Source organism: Gossypium hirsutum, chromosome A10 (genome assembly GCF_007990345.1).
Source record: "Gossypium hirsutum isolate 1008001.06 chromosome A10, Gossypium_hirsutum_v2.1, whole genome shotgun sequence".
NCBI lineage: Eukaryota > Viridiplantae > Streptophyta > Magnoliopsida > Malvales > Malvaceae > Gossypium > Gossypium hirsutum.
In genome coordinates this window covers 29,961,748-29,974,058 of record NC_053433.1, presented here as the reverse complement: position 1 = coordinate 29,974,058, position 12,311 = coordinate 29,961,748, and the positions used below count along the sequence as shown (strand labels likewise).

The 12,311-nt window shown below is 40.5% G+C and overlaps 1 non-coding gene across 1 annotated transcript; it reads left to right on the top strand.

Annotated features, from left to right (window-relative positions):
- Positions 1-521: 521 nt before the first annotated feature.
- LOC121209144 (small nucleolar RNA R71) lies at positions 522-628 on the top strand. The gene has a single exon (XR_005904261.1). It is a non-coding gene; the product is annotated as a small nucleolar RNA R71 (small nucleolar RNA).
- Positions 629-12,311: the final 11,683 nt, after the last annotated feature.

Genomic DNA, 12,311 nt, shown 5'->3' with positions numbered 1-12,311 from the left:
GCTGGTAAAGTTGTTGTTGGAAGCCTAGAGGATGTTATGGTCTTTGATTTCCTTGGCCTGCCCATGAGAAATTTGGGTGGTTCTTCCAACTTGTATTGTAAGTGTTATTATAAGGATTATTTTGAGGTCGAAGATTATTACCCATAAAATTTAGTTGCTCGTGTTCCATGTTGTGGCCATAAGATAGGTATTTTGAATTGCTTATTCCACCTCCATTTATATTGTATTGCATTACTGGGTGAACCTGTGAAGAGCTATGTAAACCATCAATTTTTTTATTCAAAAGTTCTACCTGATTATTGAGCATGGTAACCGAATCAGCATTAAAAACGTCGTCTACTTTCGTTGGCTTTATCCTCATGACTTGCCACAGAAAATTATTCAGTGACATCTCCTCTATAAATTCATAATCCTCCTCAGGTGTCTTATTATTGATAGTCCCACCAGCAGCTGCGTCAATCATCTGTCTAGTCAAAGGGTTCAGGCCATAGTGAAATGTTTGAACCTGCAACCAAAAAGGTAGCCCATGGTGAGGGCACCTTCTCAAGAGGTCCTTGTATGTCTCCCATGCATCATAGAGTGTTTCTAGATCCATCTTCACAAAAGAAGAGATATCATTCCTTAATTTGGTCGCTTTAGCCGACGAAAAATATTTAAATAAAAACTTTTCGGTCATTTGTTCCCAAGTAGTGATTGACCCTCGTGGTAACGAGTTCAACCACTATTTAGCTTTGTTCCTCAATAAAAAAGGGAATAACCGAAGATGAATGGCATCATCAGAAATGCCATTGATTTTAAAAGTGTCGCAAAACTCCAGAAAATTTGCCAAGTGATTGTTTGGATCCTCATCCTGTAAACCATCAAACTGAACAAATTGTTGTATCATTTGAATTGCGTTAGGTTTCAGTTCAAAATTATTTGCAGCAATAGCAGGTCTAACTATACTTGACTCAGTTCCTGTTAAATTAGGTTTAGCATAATCAAACATTTTGCATGGAGTAGGATTCTAATTTACTAGATCAGCAGCAATTGCAGGAGGTAGCGGATTTTCCTAATTTTCAGCCATCTCCTCTATTGTGGTGTGAATGTCATCCTCTTGCTCTTCCCCTGTGTATCTTAGGCTTCACCTTATTTCTCTTCGGTTTCTGTGAGCTGTGCAATCAATCTCACTATCATAAATTAATGGTCCTTGTAGTGGGCCAAATTTGCCCGACCCATGCAAACACAAAACAAACCAAAAAAATAAACCAAACAAACAATAAACATAAAACCAATAAATTATAACTGTCCATTATCTGTCCAATTACAACCCAAAATCAATACCCAATCCCAAATTGACCTAAGACCCAAGTTATAAGGCCCAATAGGCCTAATGTCTAAACCAAGAGCTAAGGCAGAAACCCTAGTAGCCTTGGCTTGCGCCGCAGCAACCCCAGCAGCCTCCAGGTGCCGTACAACGTTCGTGCCTCCACGTCAACAATCCTCATACACTAGCACAGTCTCCGTACGATGTCAGTGCGCACCCGTACCTGTACACCAAAGACAAAGAGACAACAGACGCAAGAGAAATAGCAAAAAAATTGTATATTTTTATTTTCTTCTTCTCTCGGGTATAAAGCGGGGTATTTTTCGATTGTAAACTTCTTCGGATTTTTTACACAAGCAATACAAACGCACAATACGCAATACAAAAGAGGCGATTAAAATTCTTAAAGGTGATTTCTTCTCAAGTTTTTGAGTTCTTCGACCAATCATTTCTTTTTGGCCATTCATTTTTGAGTTTTAAAAAATCAAAAAAAGAAGAAAAGGAGGCCTTACCTCGAAAGCATGCCACGTGATTCCATCCTCTTCGTTGGAATCGAAGTGTGGAAAGGATCCTAAGGCTAAAAAGGGTGACTCCAAGGCTCGAGGGGGCTGGTTGTTATTCATGGTGGTAGATCGGCGCCTAGAGGGGCTTTTAGGATTCGGCTGAGGAGTAAAATGGAGAGGCTAGGGCAGTGTAGGGTTTCGGCTGAATGAAGGCAAAATTTAGCCTTATAGGAAAGAAAAAATAGTACCTTTTAAACCAAATACAATGGTTTAAAAACGATGTCGTTTGGAGGCCATTCCCGATGACCCGACCCGAGTACCCTCAGGACCCGCGCGTTTTCGCGGAGAAGGGTTATTTCGTGTTTAGTCCTTCCTATCTGCGCCGTTACTTGATTGAGTCCGTTTTATATTTACCTTCTTTTTAATTTTTACTTGAAATTTGTATGTGGTTTTAATTTAGCCCATAACTCAACGCTGCGTTTTCGCGTTTTGGGACAATTGCTCCCTTAATCCTCAAACGTTTGTGCGTGTTGTGTAACACCCCAAACCCGAGACCGACACCGGAGTCGAACACGAGGTGTTAACAGACTTTAAACCCCTTATAAAAAAAATATTTCCCAGACACTGCCAATCTGCGTACTAGTCGCTTTAAAAATCATATCTTGAGTTTCACAACTCGAAAATCAGTTTCGTGATTTTTCCCTGAAAATAGACTCATATTCCCATCTACATATTTTTTTGTAGAATTTTTGGTCGGGCCAATTAGTACAGTTTATTAGTAAAAGTCTCCCATGTTACAGGGATCGACCACACTGACCTTTACGCAATACGACTTGGATATCTCCCTGCACAGAGCTTCAATACTGATGCCGTTTGTTTTTAAAGAAACTAGACTCGGAGAGGAATCTATACATATATGGCATGACTTCTAATTATCTCTGGTTAATTTATAATGAATTTCCAAAGTCGGAACAGGGAATCCAGAAACTGTTCTGGCCCTGTCTCACGAGAACCTGAATATCTCTCAACATACTGTCCATATGATCGTTTCGTTACTTTCCTATGAAAATAGATTCATCAAGGTTGGTTCACATAATTTATTCACTATTTAATTCCATTCCTGCTATTTTTAGTGATTTTCCAAATCTACATCATTGCTGCTGTCAGCATCTGCCTTTAAGGTAGACTTTACCTATTTCATAGTTTCCATGATTCAACTAGCCCTTTTAGCATAAATAGCACAATTTATGATAGTGATTAACCATTCCCATGGCCAATCCTTGTCAAGCATATCCACACCAAATGATTATAACATTATACTCAAACATATATAAGCCATTTTCGCATGGCTAACCAAAATTATACAAGTCCAAAGGGTCCATGACCCACAACAAACGGGTAGTCCTATACATGCCATTTCGAAGTTCAACCAAAATTGTACCAAAAGGGGGCTTTGATAGTGTGGGCGACTTTGACTTCAATATCCCGAGTCCGATAGCTGGAGAACCAAATCTATAAAACAGAGGAGCAATGAAACGGAGTAAGCAATTTATGCTTAGTAAGTTTTGAGCAAGGAATTCCAGCACAACAAAAGTATAGCATTCATATAGCTAAACGGATAATTTCATATGCACAAATTTTCGATATCATACTTGCTTCACATTACCAACCCTTATGTACATACACAAAAGATCAACTTAGCCAAAGGCTGGTAGCTCGTTTATCAACTGAGCGAATACTTATTTGTAAGGGCTCAACTAAATTCAAGCACATACGAAACATACCTCAATGTTGGGATGTTTCTAGAGTATTAACTGAAATTTTACAGCAAGATCATTCATTCCCAAATCACGTACCTTCGGAATTTAACCGGATATAGGTCCTCGTTCAAATGCCTTCGGGACATAGCCCGGTTATAGTAACTCGCACAAATGCCTTCGGGACTTAACCCGGATTTAGTAACTCGCACAAATTCCTTCGGGACTTAACCCGGATTTAGTAACTCGCACCAATGCCTTCGGGCTTAGCCCGGAATTAGTATCTCGCACAAATGCCTTCGGATCTTAGTCCGGATATGGTCACTTAGCACAAAGCCTTCGGGACTTAGCCCGGACATCATTCAAATAACCATGCACATTTAACAATAAATCGTGGTACATTCGTATTTCATTTTCGTTAGCAAAACTCAAACACAAGACACTTATCATTCTTGTAATTTCGGCTCAATAGCCACACACAAAGAGCATGATTTTGATTTACTTAAAACATGATCTATTCAAATCTTAATTTAAGCTCTCTTACTCAAGAACTTACCTCGGATGTTGTCGAACGATTCCGATGGCTATTCGACCAATTTTTCCTTCCCTTTATCGGATTTAGTTCCCCTTTGCTCTTGAGCTTAATTAAACAAATAAATTGATTTAATCATTTGAGCATCGAAAAGAGGAGCACAAGGCACTTAGCCCATATTTATACATTAGACATTAAAGTCACATATGTACAGAATCATGAATCAAACTCAACATTTTAGCTAATTTTCCCCCTTGGCCGAATTTTCTAAGCCAAGACAAAAGCATCAATATGCTTGCCTCCAACCGAATACATGCAACACCAAATCTTCTTCCTATGGCCGAATATGCATGTCTATGTTGGGGCCGATTATATGCTTAATACTTCCTACAAGTATGGTTACTTGTATTGATTATAAATATCATCTTATTTCAAGTTCAAAACTTGGTTAATACACACATATATACACTAGTAAAGCATCCTCTCCCTTTCCATCAATTTAACACATGCATTGCTCATTAACATACAAAAGTTATATTCGGCCTTAGCACACAACTTGCTAGCCGATTCTTCCCCATCTAGCAACCAATGCACATATGTGCTCACTCAAAAATGCTAAAAAGGAGATTCAAGAATCATCAATCCACCATCACATGCATCATTAACAAGCTTCATATTTAGCATGCAATGGCATTAACACAAAATCCACCTAGGCCGAATATCATCCCCATGACATAGCAAGGATTTGAACCATGGGCTAATTAGAACTCAAGCTAGCAACTAAAACATGCATGAATCTCATGGCACAACCTCAAACATACCTTAATCTAGATATAAGTATGGCCAAACCTCCTCCTAATCCTCTTCCAAATCAAACATGAAGCAAGAACTCCTTCCTCCTTCCTTAGAATTTTCGGCCAAATGAAGATGAAAAAGGATGAACAAAATTTTCTCCTTTCTTTTCTTTAACTCACGGCAATGGGGGAGGGAAGACAACCACACACATTTTTTTTTCTTTCCATCATATTCCCTTTCATTATTTTATGCCCATGCTCCTTATTTTATTTTTCCTAACATACCTCACTAACATAACATGTTTGTGACATGTTTCCACTCATGATGCACTAACACAACATGTCTATGACATGTCTTGCCCATCACACTTGGTCTACCATGCTTGTCATGGCCGGCCACTACTCATTAGGGGGGAATTTGACATGCAAGTCCCCCTTTTTCCACATGCACTAATAGGTCCTTACGCATTGATCTATCACATTTTAAAATTTTCTCACATAAGTCCTATTTGATGAAATTCACTTACAATTAACAAAATTCAAACACGAAATTTTCACGCATGCACATGTACATATAATGAGCATCAATTATGACGGTTAATTATTTTTACGACTCGGTTTAGCGGTCCCGAAACCACTTCCCATAACACCTTCACTAACGGAACCCTTTTGTTTCGCAACTCCTTCACTTCACGAGCTAGGATACGCATCGGTTCTTCTTCATAACTCATATCGGCTTGAATTTCAACCTCTGATGGGCTAATTATGTGCGATGGATCAGATCGATAGAGTCAAAGCATCGAAACATGAAAGACGTCGTGAATCTTTTCAAGCTCAGGGGGCAAAATCAATCTATACGTAACCGGACCAACTCGTTCGGAGATTTCGTACGGCCCAATGAATCTCGGGCTCAACTTGCCCTTACGGCCAAACCCGAGTACCTTTTTCCAAGGCGAAACTTTAAGGAACACTTTATCTCCCACCTGATATTCAATGTCCTTTCGTTTCAAATCCGCATACGATTTCTGACGATCTGTGGCTACCTTCAGACTTTCACGGATTACCTTTACTTTCTGTTCGTCATCTTTAATCAAATCAACTCCGAAAATTTTACTTTCACCGAGCTCGGTCCAAAACAATGGTGTACGGCATTTACGACCGTACAAAGCCTCGTAAGGTGCCATCTTAATACTTGATTGAAAACTATTGTTGTAAGCGAATTCAATCAAAGGTAAATACCGTTCCATGAACTACTGAACTCAAGGATGCAACATCTCAACATATCCTCAAGTATCTGAATTATCCGCTCGGATTGACCATCGGTTTGGGGGTGAAAAGCAGTGCTAAAAAGCAGCATGGTACCCAAAGCTTCTTGCAATTTCTTCCAAAATCGTATGGTGAATCTCGGATCTCTATCCGACACGATAGAAATAGGTACCCCGTGTAATCTCACAATTTGAGAAACATACAATTCAGCTAGTTTATCCAATGAAAAATCCGTACGCACGGGGATAAAGTGAGCCGACTTAGTCAGTCTATCAACAACAACCCAAATCGCATCCTTCTTACTTGCTGACAATGGCAGTCCGGACACAAAGTCCATTGTGACTCGATCCCATTTCCACTCGGGTATCATGATCGGCTGAAGTAATCCTGAAGGCACTTGATGTTCCGCTTTCACTTGTTGACATATTAAACATCTCGAAACAAAGTCGGAGATGTCTCGTTTCATACCATGCCACCAAAATTGACGTTTCAAATCGTTGTACATTTTCGTACTCCCCGGGTGAATTGACATTCGGCTACAATGGGCTTCGTTCAGAATTATCGAAATGAGTTCCGAATTCCTTGGAATACACAAACGACTTCTGAACCTCAAACAATCATCATCATCAAATTGAAACTCCGATTCCTTGTTCGGAACACACTCAGCCCATTTTGCAACAAATTCATCATCAACTTTCTGAGCTTCACGAATTTGATGAATCAATAATGGTTTGGCTTTTAATTCAGCTACTAACACATTGTCGGGTAGAACAGACAAGTGCACATTCATCGCTCGTAAAGCAAACAATGATTTCCGGCTTAAGGCGTCCGCAACCACATTAGCCTTTCCTGGGTGGTAATCAATGACAAGCTCGTAATCTTTCAACAACTCAAGCCAATGTCTTTGTCGCAGATTCAAGTCTCGCTGAGTCATCAAATATTTGAGACTTTTGTGATCCGAAAATACATGGCACTTCTCACCAAACAAATAATGTCGCCATATTTTCAAAGCAAATACGATGGCAGCTAGTTCGAGATCATGGGTCGGATAATTTCTCTCGTGTGGCTTCAATTGTCTCGACGCATAGGCCACAACTCGACCTTCTTGCATCAATACGCAACCCAACCCAAGTAGGGATGCGTCACTATAAATGACAAACTCTTTGCCTGATTCGGGTTGCACTAAAATTGGAGCTTCAGTCAAATGAGTTTTCAGTTGATCGAAACTTTTCTGACATTTCTCCGTCCATTCGAACTTAACATCCTTTTGAAGTAGCTTCGTCATTGGTGTGGCTATCATCGAGAAACCTTTGACAAATTGTCGGTAATAACCGGCGAGCCCCAAAAAGCTCCGAACCTCAGTAATATTTCTCGGAGGTTTCCAGTTAAGTATGGCTGAAATTTTGTTCGGGTCAACTCGAATACCCGATGCGGATACTACATGACCCAAGAAGCTAACCTCTCTTAACCAGAACTCACACTTACTGAACATAGCATATAACTGCTTATCCCGCAAAATTTGCAATACTAGCCTCAGATGTTCAGCATGTTCGGTCTCATCTCTTGAATAGACCAAGATGTCATCAATGAACACAACTACGAACCGATCCAAATATGGTCTGAAGATCCGATTCATCAAATCCATAAATACCGCAGGGGCATTAGTGAGCCCAAACGGCATCACTAAGAACTCGTAGTGACCATATCTCGTCCTGAAGGCAGTTTTGGGTATGTCCGATTCTCGAATTCGCAACTGGTAATAGCCCGATCTTAAATCTATTTTTGAGAACATTGAGGCTCCCTTCAGTTGCTCGAACAAATCATCGATATGCAGTAACGGATATTTGTTCTTTATCGTCACTTTATTCAGTTGACGATAGTCAATGCACAACCTCATGGTTCTGTCCTTCTTTTTCACGAACAATACTGGTGCACCCCAAGGTGAGAAACTTGGTCGAGCAAAACCTCTATCCGTCAATTCTTGCAACTGAGCTTTCAACTTTTTTAACTCGGTTGGTGCCATACGATACGGAGCTATCGAAATCGGCGTAGTCCCAGGTACAAGCTCAATACCAAACTCTACCTCCCGAACAGGTGGTAAACCCGGTAATTCTTCAGGAAAAACATCCGGGTATTCAGAAACCACCGGCACAGATTCGGGTTTCTTTTCTAATTCTTTGTCATCAAGTACATACGCAAGGTATGCTTCGCACCCTTTTCTTACATATTTCTGGGCCAACATTGCTGATATTACAGCTGGCATCCCCTCCAAGTCCGTAGACTCAACTCGGATTACTTCGTTATTTGCGCACCTCAAATCAATAGTCTTGCTTTTGCAATTCACAACCGCATCATGCGCGGTCAACCAATCCAAACCAAGAATAACATCAAATTCATCAAACGGCAAAAGCATCAAGTCCGCCGGAAAAACAGGAACCTCGAATTTCTAGGGGACATTTCTTACACACTTTGTCGACAAGCACGTAACGACCCAAGGGATTTGACACCCGAATTACGAACTCAGTAGACTCAATAGGTAAAGTCTTACTGGATGCTAAGGTTTCACATATGTAAGAATGAGTAGAACCGGGGTCCATCAAAGCAATTACATTAGTATCAAAGAGAGTAAAAGTACCGGTAATAACATCAGGCGAAGAAGCATCCTCGCGAGCACGTATAGCATAAGCTCTAGCAGGTGCACGAGCCTCGGATCTGGTCGTAGCATCTCTAGATCCTCTCTGACCACCACCAGCATTGCCCGTATTTCTAGATGGTCTACCTCGAGCAGTGGTAGCACCCGATTTCCCACTCTGATTTACATTCTGTTCAGACAACCTCGGGCAATCTTTAATGAAGTGGTCAACTGATCCGCACTTGTAACAGGAGCGGTCAGGGAATCTACAACTCCCCGAATGGCATTTACCGCAATATCGACATTTCGTTCTGTCTCGACGTTCATTCCCAACACTGGCGACCGAAGTGCCTCGTGTACCCACAGGGAGTCGATCACGATCTCGTCTAAAATGGCCCGAAGTGCCTCTAAACTGGCCCGCATCATCTCGAAATTTCTTCGATGCCTGTTGAAGAGACTTTCCCAAGGATCTTTTACGAAACTCTCCAGTTCCCTCATCAACTTTTTGTTTTTCTTTTCTAAGCTTTTCGGCTTTTCAAGCTCGCTCGACAAGTACTACGAACTCTCGTATTTCAAGAACGCCAACGAACATTTTTATATCTTCATTCAGCCCATCCTCGAAGCGTTTACACATAATAGCCTCGGACGAAACACATTCTCGAGCGTATCTACTAAGTCTAACAAATTTTCGCTCGTAATCAATAACTGACATAGAACCTTGCTTAAGCTCAAGAAATTCCTTCCATTTTTGATCGACAAATCTCTGACTGATATACTTTTTCCGAAACTCAGTTTGGAAAAACTCCCAAGTTACTTGCTCTCGGGGCACAACAGAAGTCAGAGTACTCCACCAATAGTAGGCAGAATCGCATAGCAAGGAGATAGTACACTTTAGGCATTCATCGGGTGTACAAGATAGCCCATCGAGTACCCGGATAGTGTTGTCCAACCAAAATTCAGCTTGCTCGGCATCGTCGCTATCCGTAGCCTTAAATTCAGTAGCCCCATGTTTTCGGATTCTGTCAACTAGGGGCTTATTTGACCTTATTTGGTCAGTTACCGGAGGTATTGTAGGTGCGGGGGTGGTATTTGTCGGGAATGGAGGTTGTGGAACAGCCGTATTAGTTCGAATGTATTGGTTAAACCAATCATTCATCACGCTATAGAAAGCTTGTCTAGCTTCATCGTTCGGGTTACTAGCATTAGGTTGAGAGTCCGCCGGCACTGTCCCTTGTGCGGGAGCAGGCGCTACACTCTCAAGATCATCAGCTACCGCTCGGTCGGGATCGGGATCCATTACTATAAATAAACACATTTGCAAATGTCAGAAATCACCACACTATCAAATAATCACATAAAATGGCATGTATAGCTAGACCCAACGCATTACGGTAGTCCTAGAATCGACTAAACCGTAGCTCTGATACCAATCAAATGTAACACCCCGAACCCGAGACCGACACCGGAGTCGAACACGAGGTGTTAACAGACTTTAAACCCCTTATAAAAAAAATATTTCCCAGACACTGCCAATCTGCGTACTAGTCGCTTTAAAAATCATATCTTGAGTTTCACAACTCAAAAATCAGTTTCGTGATTTTTCCCTGAAAATAGACTCATAGTCCCATCTACATATTTTTTTGTAGAATTTTTGGTCGGGCCAATTAGTACAGTTTATTAGTAAAAGTCTCCCATGTTACAGGGATCGACCACACTGACCTTTATGCAATACGACTTGGATATCTCCTGCACAGAGCTTCAATACTGATGCCGTTTGTTTTTACAGAAACTAGACTCGGAGAGGAATCTATACATATATGGCATGACTTCTAATTATCTCTGGTTAATTTATAATGAATTTCCAAAGTCGGAACAGGGAATCCAGAAACTGTTCTGGTCCTGTCTGACGAGAACCTGAATATCTCTCAACATACTGTCCATATGATCGTTTCGTTACTTTCCTATGAAAATAGATTCATCAAGGTTGGTTCACATAATTTATTCACTATTTAATTCCATTCCTGCTATTTTTAGTGATTTTCCAAATCTACATCATTGCTTCTGTCAGCATCTGCCTTTAAGGTAGACTTTACCTATTTCATAGTTTCCATGATTCAACTAGCCCTTTTAGCATAAATAGCACAATTTATGATAGTGATTAACCATTCCCATGGCCAATCCTTGTCAAGCATATCCACACCAAATGATTATAACATTATACTCAAACATATATAAGCCATTTTCGCATGGCTAACCAAAATTATACAAGTACAAAGGGTCCATGACCCACAACAAACGGGTAGTCCTATACATGCCATTTCGAAGTTCAACCAAAATTGTACCAAAAGGGGGCTTTGATAGTGTGGGCGACTTTGACTTCAAGATCCCGAGTCCGATAGCTGGAGAACCAAATCTATAAAACAGAGGAGCAATGAAACGGAGTAAGCAATTTATGCTTAGTAAGTTTTGAGCAAGGAATTCCAACACAACAAAAGTATAGCATTCATATAGCTAAACGGATAATTTCATATGCACAAATTTTCGATATCATGCTTGCTTCACATTACCAACCCTTATGTACATACACAAAAGATCAACTTAGCCAAAGGCCGGTAGCTCGTTTATCAACTGAGCGAATACTTATTTGTAAGGGCTCAACTAAATTCAAGCACATACGAAACATACCTCAATGTTGGGATGTTTCTAGAGTATTAACTGAAATTTTTACAGCAAGATCATTCATTCCCAAATCACGTACCTTCGGAATTTAACCGGATATAGCTCCTCGTTCAAATGCCTTCGGGACATAGCCCGGTTATAGTAACTCGCACAAATGCCTTCGGGACTTAACCCGGATTTAGTAACTCGCACAAATGCCTTCGGGACTTAACCCGGATTTAGTAACTCGCACCAATGCCTTCGGGCTTAGCCCGGAATTAGTATCTCGCACAAATGCCTTCGGATCTTAGTCCGGATATGGTCACTTAGCACAAAGCCTTCGGGACTTAGCCCGGACATCATTCAAATAACCATGCACATTTAACAATAAATCGTGGCACATTCGTATTTCATTTTCGTTAGCAAAACTCAAACACAAGACACTTATCATTCTTGTAAATTCGGCTCAATAGCCACACACAAAGAGCATGATTTTGATTTGCTTAAAACATGATCTAATCAAATCTTAATTTAAGCTCTCTTACTCAAGAACTTACCTCGGATGTTGTCGAACGATTCCGATGGCTATTCGACCACTTTTTCCTTCCCTTTATCGGATTTAGTTCCCCTTTGCTCTTGAGCTTAATTAAACAAATAAATTGATTTAATCATTTGAGCATCGAAAAGAGGAGCACAAGGCACTTAGCCCATATTTATACATTAGACATTAAAGTCACATATGTACGGAATCATGAATCAAACTCAACATTTTAGCTAATTTTCCCCCTTGGCCGAATTTTCTAAGCCAAGACAAAAGCATCAATATGCTTGCCTCCAACCGAATACATGCAACACCAAATCTT